This window comes from Pteropus alecto, unplaced genomic scaffold (genome assembly GCF_000325575.1).
Source record: "Pteropus alecto unplaced genomic scaffold, ASM32557v1 scaffold157, whole genome shotgun sequence".
Taxonomy (NCBI): Eukaryota; Metazoa; Chordata; class Mammalia; order Chiroptera; family Pteropodidae; genus Pteropus; species Pteropus alecto.
This window is the reverse complement of record NW_006440626.1, coordinates 3,870,242-3,881,017: the sequence shown is the minus strand read 5'-3', so window position 1 is coordinate 3,881,017 and position 10,776 is coordinate 3,870,242. Positions and strand designations below refer to the sequence as shown.

The 10,776-nt window shown below is 34.8% G+C and overlaps 1 long non-coding RNA gene and 1 pseudogene across 1 annotated transcript in view; one reads left to right on the top strand and one right to left on the bottom strand.

Annotated features, from left to right (window-relative positions):
• Positions 1–3,184: 3,184 nt before the first annotated feature.
• The window catches only part of LOC107196055, a 62,529-nt gene continuing 54,937 nt past the window's right edge, over positions 3,185–10,776 (bottom strand). Inside the window, exon 4 of the long non-coding RNA XR_001517368.2 lies at positions 3,185–3,260. This is a non-coding gene — a long non-coding RNA (uncharacterized LOC107196055). The remainder of the gene's footprint in view (positions 3,261–10,776) is intronic.
• On the top strand, positions 3,704–3,823 carry LOC112484298 (annotated as a pseudogene).

Sequence of the window (10,776 nt, the reverse complement as noted above, 5' to 3'; positions counted from 1 at the left end):
CTTTCCCCTTAACAGATACATAAGCTTAATGCTCTGCCATCTGGGGGGAAGGGGGGAGTAGAAATTAGAAATGGAAAAAGAACACACAGAAAACTGCTTGAGTATCCACTATTTCCCAAAACAAAGACTGCTTGTGTTTCCATTACTATTCCCACTATAGATGTAAAACCAGATTTCTTCCCTCTAGTGAGACAAACAAGTAAACCGTTCATTTATTCACTCAACAAATATTTACTGGGTTCCCACTATAAGCCAGAGTTGGATATACACCCGTGAACAAAATTAACGTACACATACATACGTACATGCACAGAGAGATCATAATAGCTGCTTGAAAGAAAAAGAAAGCTGAACAGAGTAATGGGAGGTGCTATTTTAGATAAGATTGACAGAAGAGGCCTCTCTGAGGAACAGACATTTGTGCAGGAACTTCAGTAAAGGCACAGCAAGGACCAAGGCCCTGGAACAGAAGCATACTTGATGTGTTCAAGAAACAGCAAGAAAGTCAGTGTGGCTGAAGCAGAGTAGAGTAAGCTAGGGTACAGAGGTAAGGTCAGAGAGGATACCAAAGCCACGTTGTAGGAACTATGATTTCATCATAAGCCTTACAGGAAGACACTGAAGGGTTTTGACAGGAGTATAACAAGGTATGTTTTCAGTTTTCAAAGGCTCACTCATGTTGCAGAGTGAAGACTTGCAATTAAAATACAGGGTGATAAAGTACTATGATAAAGGACAATTGGACAAACCAAAAGAGAAACACCTAACACTGCACATGATTTAGGACAGGCTTCTCAAAGGGAATGGTGCCTGAACAAGAGTCAGCAAGAAAGGGGTCTATACCAAGCAGTCGCACAGATGTTGAAAAGCCACTGGAGTTCTGAAAAGGTTCGATATTTCAATCCCCCAGCATCAGTCAAAAAAATATCTTATAAAAAAATATACCACTTATCCACCAAAAAAAAAAAAAAAAAGACACTGGAAATAAATCTAATAAAATATTTGCATGACCTTTATGAAGAAAATTATAAAACTCTATGGAAAGACATTAAAGGAAGCCTATTTAATTGAAGAGAGAAAACTAACTAATGGACAGAAAGCCCCAATATTTAAAATACATATTCTCCTCATTAACCTATAAATGATATATTTCAAATCAAAATCCCAACAAGTACACCAAAAGACATGTACAAAAATGTCATAACATCATGATTCATAATTGTTCCAAACTAAAACCACCCTAATAGTCATCAAAAGAAAAAAGGACAAATTGCAGCATATTCATAAAATGGACTGATTATACAGCAGTGAAAATAAACTGCAGCCACACACAATTCAATACAAAGAATTTCAAAAACATCAAGGGATCCACCAACAAAATGCATACAGCATGATTCCATTTGTATAAAGTTTAGAAACAAGCAAAATTAACCTATGGCATTAAAAATCAGGATGGTAGTTTCCTTCAGGCAGGAAGAGGGAGTACTGATTGGGAAGAAACAAAAGGGGTGGTTGTGGGGTGCTCGTGATGTTTTATTTCTACACTAAGTAGTAATTACACACAAGTACATTCACTCTGTGATAAGTCAACCACCAGGACATTTACAATTTATGTTATTCTGTATTAAAGTTCTACTTCAATAAAATGGAAGTATACTGGTGTCTGCAATGCTTCCAAAAAAAAAGATGGATTGATGGACAGACAAGGTGATGGAGGATAGACAGCTTTATTATAAAGCAAGTAGTATAAAAGTTAATGGTAGAACTAAGAAGTGGACATAAAAGTGTTCGTCGTAAAAGTTTTTCTACTTTATCATATGCTTGAAATTTTTCAATAGTAAAATGTTAAAAAAAAATTCCAATGTTTTTTTTTTTGTTTGTTTTGTTTTTTCGGCAGAACCTCACAAGCTGACTCAAAAATTATGGAAAATTAAAAGGGTGAGAATAACCAAAACAATTTTGAAGAAGAAAAAGGCAAGGAGAGACCCAGCCTAAAAGATAGAAAGGCTAATTATTAAGCAATAATAACTAAGATGATGTAGTACAACACAGAGATGAGTAGAGACCAGTGAAACAAGACAGCCTAAAAACTACACACAGAGAAACAGTAAGGCTGGCATTAAGGATCAGTAGGGAAAAACAGGATTCATAGATTAGACGAAATATAGACGATATTTAATAACAGGGAAAATAAATACTGAACAATAAACAGATGTTGCAGAATATATACAATACAGTTCTCTCTCAATATATAATTTATATGCGTTTAAAAATAAGAAACGATATTATATACTGTTTAGGAATATATTCATATGTTAAAAAAAAAAACACTTTGCAATGCAATACCAAACTCAGGGCACTAGTTACCTCTGGGGATGGGTGGAGATCCATGGCGAGGACATGAGACCAGTGGTATTTGAGTACAGAGCCGTATTTGCTCTATTACTCTTTATACCTTTTTTGAAATCTTAAATATTTCATAACCAATTATAAATTTTTTTAAATTAACAGAAGTTTGAGGTAAGTGTGCATGGTTTATAAATAGTACTAAAAATAGTTAACAGGCTGTAGCAAAGACTAGGAATGGAGGAATGATAAGAGAAGAAGCTAAAAGAAAGGTATCGTTTCCTGCGAAGCCTTGTAAAACATGTCCAGAAATTTATTTTGCTTTTGTTTATATCCCATTGGGCGGTCAGTGAAAAGTATTAAGCTAGAGAGTTTTAGATTTCTCTGACAAAGTGTAGAATAAGGTAAATTATCTAATGACAGAGGCCTTTTACCATTTAATCCCTAATCTTAGCAGTTTATAATACATTGATGCTCAATAAATATTGGCTGAATTAGTGAATACATGGAAGGGGTTGAGAAGGAGAAGCAAAGAAGTAGGAAGACAAATTAGAAAGCAATTATAACCCGGGCAGAAAATGTTGGGTTTATAATGATCACCTGAACTTACTATTTCTCTATTTTAGAAGAAATAGTAAGATTATCTACTCACCATTCTTCCGCTCACTAAGTGGAGGCAAATTGGGATTTCTGCCAGGGTGGAGGCCTAGGGTCAGCTCGGGCTGCAAGGACAGCTCCTGCAGCTCATTGGCAACAGCTTCGCTCTGGGGGCTGGGGGCCGCAGACAAGGACACCAGCACTGGTTCGTCATCATTCTCGCCAGCCCCTCCTCCGTCCAGCCCATTAACAGCAATGACGGAAGGGGGCAGACACACAACACTGGAGAAATCCACTTTGGCTTTCGTGATGGCAACCTGGAAATGGAAGGAGAAACAAAAAGTTTAGATATCACTGTGGAGAGACTATTCCACTGAGTATATGCTGAATACTAATATATTATATTACTGGCAAGCTACCATTATTCTTAAAAACTTTCCTAAGTAAAGCTGCATCATTATTAAATTAATATTTACTATGCTTAGAGCACATGAGACTGCAACTACATCACTCAGGAGGACAACATACAATTCAAATAAAAGCTGTGTACACACACATACGATGGGATAAAAGGAAATAGTGGCCAAGGAGAAATGGCTATGAGATCAATGTTACCTTCCTACTACTAAGGGAAAATATCTTGAGAAATAACACTTAAGCATCATATTGTACCAACACAATCTGAGGAAGAAAATTTCTTTAAGAAAACAATTCCCAAGTCATTAGATTCCATAAAGAAATATAAATAAAGAGATGTCTGGTCTATGGCTATGCTACCCTGAACATGCCCAATCTCGTCTGATCTCGGAATCTTAAGCAGGGTTGGGCCTGGTTAGTTCTTGGATAGGAGACCACCTTGGAATACCAGGTGCTGTAGGCATTTAAAAAAAAAAAAAGAGAGATGTCTGTTTGATGATGGTTATTAGCCAAAATATTTTAACCTTCATGAATATTTAATCATAGTACCCAGGAATATGATATTAAAAACAAAACACCTTGCCAACATGAGGACGGGATCTTCGAAAATGACAAAAACTACATACAATATGAAAGTCTTTTCAATAACATGGGAATTAACGGGTAAGTGAATTAGGAATATATTCATTCACCAAATCCTATGCAGTTATTAATAACTTTTATAATGCATTTAAAATGTGGAAAATGTTTCTCTAAAGTAAAATTTAAGAAAGATGTAAATGCGTACTAGTATATAAAAAGATTATACAGAGAGAAAAAAAGACTATAAGTATACCAAAATACAAAAAAGGTTGATTATGAAAAATGCTTCTCTTTTTACTTTTAGTTTCCGATTTTTCTCTAAAATACTTATATGCTTTTATATTGCTTTTGTAATGAAATGTATGTTGCTTTTATAATGAAAAGCTATAGTTCTTAATCTAGAAAGGAGATCGGTAGACTTCAGTGAGGACTTTAGTTTGCTTCAGATGAAGAAACCACCAAAATATTGGGAAGCCATGAAATGAAGAAAGACATTGGAAACTAAAGACCACCGCATTTTACCTTCATGCAAGGCTATGGTGTACTCAAACCTGAGTGTAGTTCTGACTGATTTACCTCATAAAATATAAAACAAATTGGAAAAGAGCCAGATCAGAGCAATTACGATGGGGGGGGGGGGTGACATTAAAAAGAATAAAGATATTAAGAAGGACTCTGCTCGAAAATGGCTGGAAGAAGACTTGAGTGAGGCAAGATCAAAAGAAAATAATATTAGGAACCCAATTATTTTAAGAGGCAGTATGGGCAAACATTGGGAAAAGGATTTTTCAGGGTTTGAACAATTTTAGGAATTTGAAAACAACAAATGTCTACTAAGAAAATCCGGAATCTAACCTTCAAAATTTTTTCCTATCTTGCCTATGACTTATCATCATTTAAGCCATGTCTGTGTGGGTACTGGGAAAAAACAATTGTTATACATAATCAATCCATCTGGCTCAGTATTATTTGCCATTGACTGAAAAAGCACGTTGCTTTCCTAACAGCAGCCTTTTCAGACTAAAAAGATTCAATTTTATGATATTCAAGGATCCTTTGAGGGCTAAACTCTTTAAGACGCTAGTTCTCAATACCCTGATACATATGTGCACACACACATGCCCAAGGATGATGGCCTAAGGTGTGTACTTAAAAAACAAAAATTTAGGCAGGTGAAAATGGTTTTTGAAGGACATTTTAAAATCTCAGCTTCTGGAATAAACATGTGTAGTAAAAATGTGCACTCCTGTATAAATTCTGATAAGAATTAGTTGATGCTTCTTGATTTTGCTTTAGGAAACTCATTCTTTCAATAAATAATTTTTGACCTATAAAAAATAATAAAATAAAAATAAAAAATAAAATTAAAAAAGTCTTAAGTTGTAGGAGGAGGATAGCATCAAAACTTTAGTCCTAAAACCTAAGAAAACTTACTTCACATACAGTAATAGGTTTTCAATAAACTGCTGTTAATCTACAGTGCACTATTATTCAGCCATAAAAAGGAGAAAATCCTGCCATTTGCGGCTACATAGATGAACCTTGAAGTCATTATGCTAAGTGAAATGAGTCTGTAAGAGAAAGACAAATACTGTATTAGCTCACTTATATTTGGAATCTAAAAACAAAAATAAAACAAACAAAAACAAACAAAAAAACCCATATTCATAAAAAAAAGAGATCAGATTTGTGGTCAACAGAGGTGGGGGTGGGTAGGGAGTGGGAAAACTGGATGAATGTGGTCAGTCAAAAGGTACAAGCTTCCAGTTCTAAGACCTGGGATGTAATGTACAGCATGGTGACTATAGTTAACACTACTGTATATTTGAAAGTTATTAAGAAAGTAAATCCCAAGAGTTCTCATCATAAGAAAAAAAGGGTTTTTTTTCTTTTTTTGGTATCTGTATGAGATGATGGATATTAACTAAACTTGCTGTGGTAACCATTTCAATATATGTATGTCAAGTCATAATGCTGTACTCCTTTAACTTATGCACTGCTATATGTCAATTATATCTCAATAAATCTGGAGGAAAACGGTTATTAAATCATGGGCTACATGAGTTCATTCTTCTCATTAGAAAACAGAAATTTAACTGAGATGGTAACAACTGTGTACACAGTAGAGAGACCCTGCAAATAGCATGTGCACATTAACTGGTACTTGATAAATACTTGTCTGAACAAAGACAGAATCAGGTAAAAGATACCTAAAGATGATCTGGACCCAAGACAGACACATCTTAAGGAAAATCTGAATGATATAAGGAAGACTGCATGAAAGATATAGAAATACTTAGAATAATGTTTGGAAGTCAAGGAAAGGAACCAGCAAACCTCATTTCATTTAAGTACTCTAGTTAAACTGTTGAGCTAGAATCATAGTTTCACATAAAAAGTTCTTAATAGCAAAACCCCATTATTTCAGATTTAACTGACATCTGTGGTACTATTACTTAGCCTGAGATTAAGTAAAATTTTATGCTACTTGGGAGAAGGAGAAGAGAATAAAAGAGCACCAGCAATTTTACAGTCTTAACCAGATTAGGAGAAAATGCCTCATAATTCATTCTTTACGTAATTACAAAAGAGACTAACACACTTAATGTTAATATGTAAATGAATATTTCTCACTTCAAATGATTTTTTTTTCCCATTAAAAATGGCCTGGCAATAGTGTTTACTGGGTACAGTTTGTTTTGCAAGATTTAAAAGTTCTAGAGATCTGCTGTACAACAGCATGAATGTACTTAAACTACTGAGCTGTATACTTTAAAATGGTTGAGATGGTAAGTTTAATGTTGTACATTTTTTTACCACAATAATTTAAAACTGATCTGGCAAGATCTCTCCTTAAAAAAATAATTTACTAAGCTAACTCATTATTCACCAAGCTTAAAAAAATAAATTATCTATTCTTTAAAATATTCTTTAATTTACTGTTCACTAATTTGGAACATACCTTCCTCCTCCTTGAATTATTATTGTTGCTGAGATTCAGAGATATGACATTCACATGTTACTGCTCCCAAAGAGACAATAAAGATCCACCACATGATGACCATGATTTTTCTAATGCAGCATGAAGTTGAACTGCAAGAGTCTGTAATCCTGGCATGCGCTTAACACATATAACCAGTACTTCTGGAAAATGATTTTTTAAAAAAGGAACTGCAAAAAATGGCCCTCAAAAGAAAGTCAACTCAAGCCTAGTGCTGGCATGAAGAGATAATGAAAAAGCCTGAAAGTGATGTTTCTTAGAACACATATGTTTTTAATAGGTTAAAGAAAGGAATATCAAATTCTGTAGTGACGTGGAACATGACTGAGTCTGCCACTTCCTGGAATGAAAGACGAAGCAATGTGAAAAACCGTTTTAGTGAGTACTCCGTTCAGAATTTATTTTAATAGCTTAGTAACAAATTGAGTTCTATATTTATAAGATCATTAAGGGCGTGAAAAAGTCACTTAAAATTTTTATGCACATACTTTACCACATATTTTTATTGGGTAAATTATATACTATAGTGGCATTTGTTAATTTAGAGATTTCAAAAGTTTCAGGATATATTCTTTAAAATGCTAAAATTAAACTGTATTACAATAAAATCCTTCCCAATAAAATTGGGGAGGGGTTAGATGAAATGAGAGTGGCAAAATGTTGATAACTGTTGAAGCTGAGTATCGGGCGCATCCAGATTCATTACACTATTATTTTCTTACATTTGTGTTTGTTTGATAATATTTTATATTTTTTTAAAAAAATAAGATTCTTCCATAGAATGGAGTGAAGACTTAGTGAGACATAAAGCAAGGTTTCCTTTATCTTCACCTTAGAAAATAAGCCTAACAGAAGTCAACCACAAGCACTGACAAAAAAGTGAATATTTGGCATAAAATAATACAATGTATTTCTCTAGCAAACACACTACTTTTGACTCATTTTTAAATAACCCACAGGAGAAAGTTCTAGTAAACTCTGACAATCTGGAGACAATATCCAAAAATGCTGAGGTGTAGCCATCATGGATTAAGTATCCTCTATCAATTCTTGAATACTCCTAAAATTGTACTATAAAACTTGCATGTAAAAAAAAACTAAAAGTAATATTTATCTCAGATTACATGTAACATATTATTTATAAAAATTTTAACGTTCTATCTCAAACAAAATATTTTCTTAAATGTCTCAAAGGAAAAGTGATTAAAATAACCAAAGGAAAAAAATCTGCGTCCTGCTTTAGTGTTGTAAATTTATAATTCTACTGAGTCCAAGATCGAACTTTCTTTTCCATCATAGGATCACCAACTCCAATTTCTTGGCTGCTGATTCACATGTGATCAGTAGCAGCCAGAACAAAAACGACACAGGGCAGGGTCATCTCCCACAACCCATCTGTTTCCCTCTCTTGCTGGCCTGATTCCACCTCATCTTTTCTCCACCCCGCTCCCTTTTGGGGCTGCATGCCTTCTGCTGGTGCCGGGCGGCATATGTAACTAGAGGCAACAGCACAAAATGTGTTAGGGAAATGGAAGCGCTCAGGCAGAGAGCTGATAACTCTAAAAAAGTATACACTAGCAAGATTCTCTATTATGACCCATGACGAGAGTTAGTTTCATGCAACCAAATTATGATTCTTCTGAAAAAAAAAAAAAATTCTGTATGAAATTTGTTAATCAATTAATGAACTTTCTTTTTAGCTGGACAGGTTTTTACTTTGACTTTCCTCAGTTTATCTTCAACATAGTAGATAAGCCAAAATATTTAAAACTTGTCCTGTCTAAGCAGAATATATAAAATTAGACTTGAAGAAATTTAAGAACAAGCATTTTCTGAGAGCTTACTATATACGTACTAGGTACTGCCCTAGGTCCTACAGTAGAAGGTGAGGGAAATATCAAGTCTTGGCTAACTAGAGCTGCCTTCATCTCTGTCACTACCATCTCCATCATCTTCAGGTATCTTAAAAACTACTCAGACTTCTAGAATTGGCAAAAGGCATCCCTCTTCATCTTAGAGATCACCCGAAACCAAGGAATATGAGAAACAGAAAAACATAAAATCGACCTCGAAACAGTGGAAAGTACATGGAAGAGTGGTATGATAGGTTAAAGATGGCTGCAGATTCTCTGCCACTTCTCCCACTGAGAGGTGATATCTATTTCCCCTCCCTTGAACCTGAGCTGGCCTGTGACTACCCTGACCAATGGAGAACAGTGGCGGTGATGCTATTCCAGTTCTGGGTGTAGACTTTTAGGAGAACTGGCAGCTTCCGCCTTGCTCCTATTGTTGCTTACTTTTACTACTATTATAATATATTGATCCTCCACCTGATGGTTACTTCACTGAGTAAAGGAATTCTGTCTTATTTCTTTTTGACTCAAGTACCTACATACAATACTTGACATAGGATAGGAACTCAATATTTGTTAATTTACTGACTATATTAACCTCACAGCAATCACAGCATATACACGATCAAAGTCTGCACTAATTGATTAAGAAAAAAAGAGGGAAAACAGTTCTATCGTACAGAGGTATTTATCTTTAAACAGAAATATACAGAAGATCGGAAAATGTTTCCTGAGAGAAGTAATATTAATATTTAAGAAAGATCATAAAAAATGGATATGACTGACAAGGATTCACTTATTTTTCATTCATTCTTTCAATAAATATCTATTAAGTAGCTACCATATGTCAGATACTGTTCAAAGTGCTGGGGATAATACAGTAAATAAAACAAAGTTCCTGCCATCGGGGAGCTTATATTCATCCAAGAGACAGAACATCATGAACAAAAACATGGATGTGAGAACACATGGAGTATATTCTAAAAAGGCAATCCAGTTTGGCACGTGGCATGGATCAAGTACAAATTATATGAGCTGTGCCTGGAATGGCAAGCTGAGTTGAGCTCTAGAGAGTACAAAGTGACATGATCAAATCATGTTTTAGAAAATTAATTTAGCAGTAAATACAATACTGAACTGGAAAAAAAGAATATGAAGTTGAGGGGCAAGTTATCAAGCTACTTCATTAGGCAAAGTATAACGTGTTGAGATCCTGAGTTTGAATAGTAAACACAGAAAAAAGAGAATTACCACACAACACAGAATCATATCGGGCACAGAGCAGGAACTCAGATCTTTGTTAAATTAATGTTGAATGAATGAGACACAATTTATATGTGATAGGACAGGTCTGTGTTTGGTTGTGGGGGTGAAGAAAAGGAAGGTGTCAAAGATGACTTCATGGTTTTAAGCCAAAGTGACTGCTAGAATAGTGATTCTACTAATAGAAACAGGGAAGAAAGGAGAAGGAATTTTATCTGAGGGGATGATGAATTTGATTTTGGATACTGGGTCCAGGAGCAAAACCAAAAAATAAAAATGGAAACGTCATTCCATTAGGTACATGAGAAGAAAAACATGCAAACAAAGGTAGAATGATAGAAACAAAAGAGAATACAAAATTAGAAAAGGCATAACAGAAAAAAGCAGGAAGAATAAAAGAGGCAGAGGTACCGCTCTAAGAGAGTGATAAACTGCTATCACACCTGACTGTTGATAACTCAGTAATTCCTAGTCTCAGGCTGCCTGCTTTGAGTCTTAGCCCATCCCTCTAACTCCTAAAATTATCATATACAGCTGAGTATCTAATTTCGTTATCAGTACTTTCTACTCATACTATTTTAGAAGAAGCTCAATAAAGCTGTAACTTTATAATGCTGAGGGGCAACCAGCTGTCCCCAAACTTAAAGACACAAGTAAGCTCAATGGTTTATATAAAAGGACATGAACTTACCAGCTGGAAGCAGCAGAAACAAACAA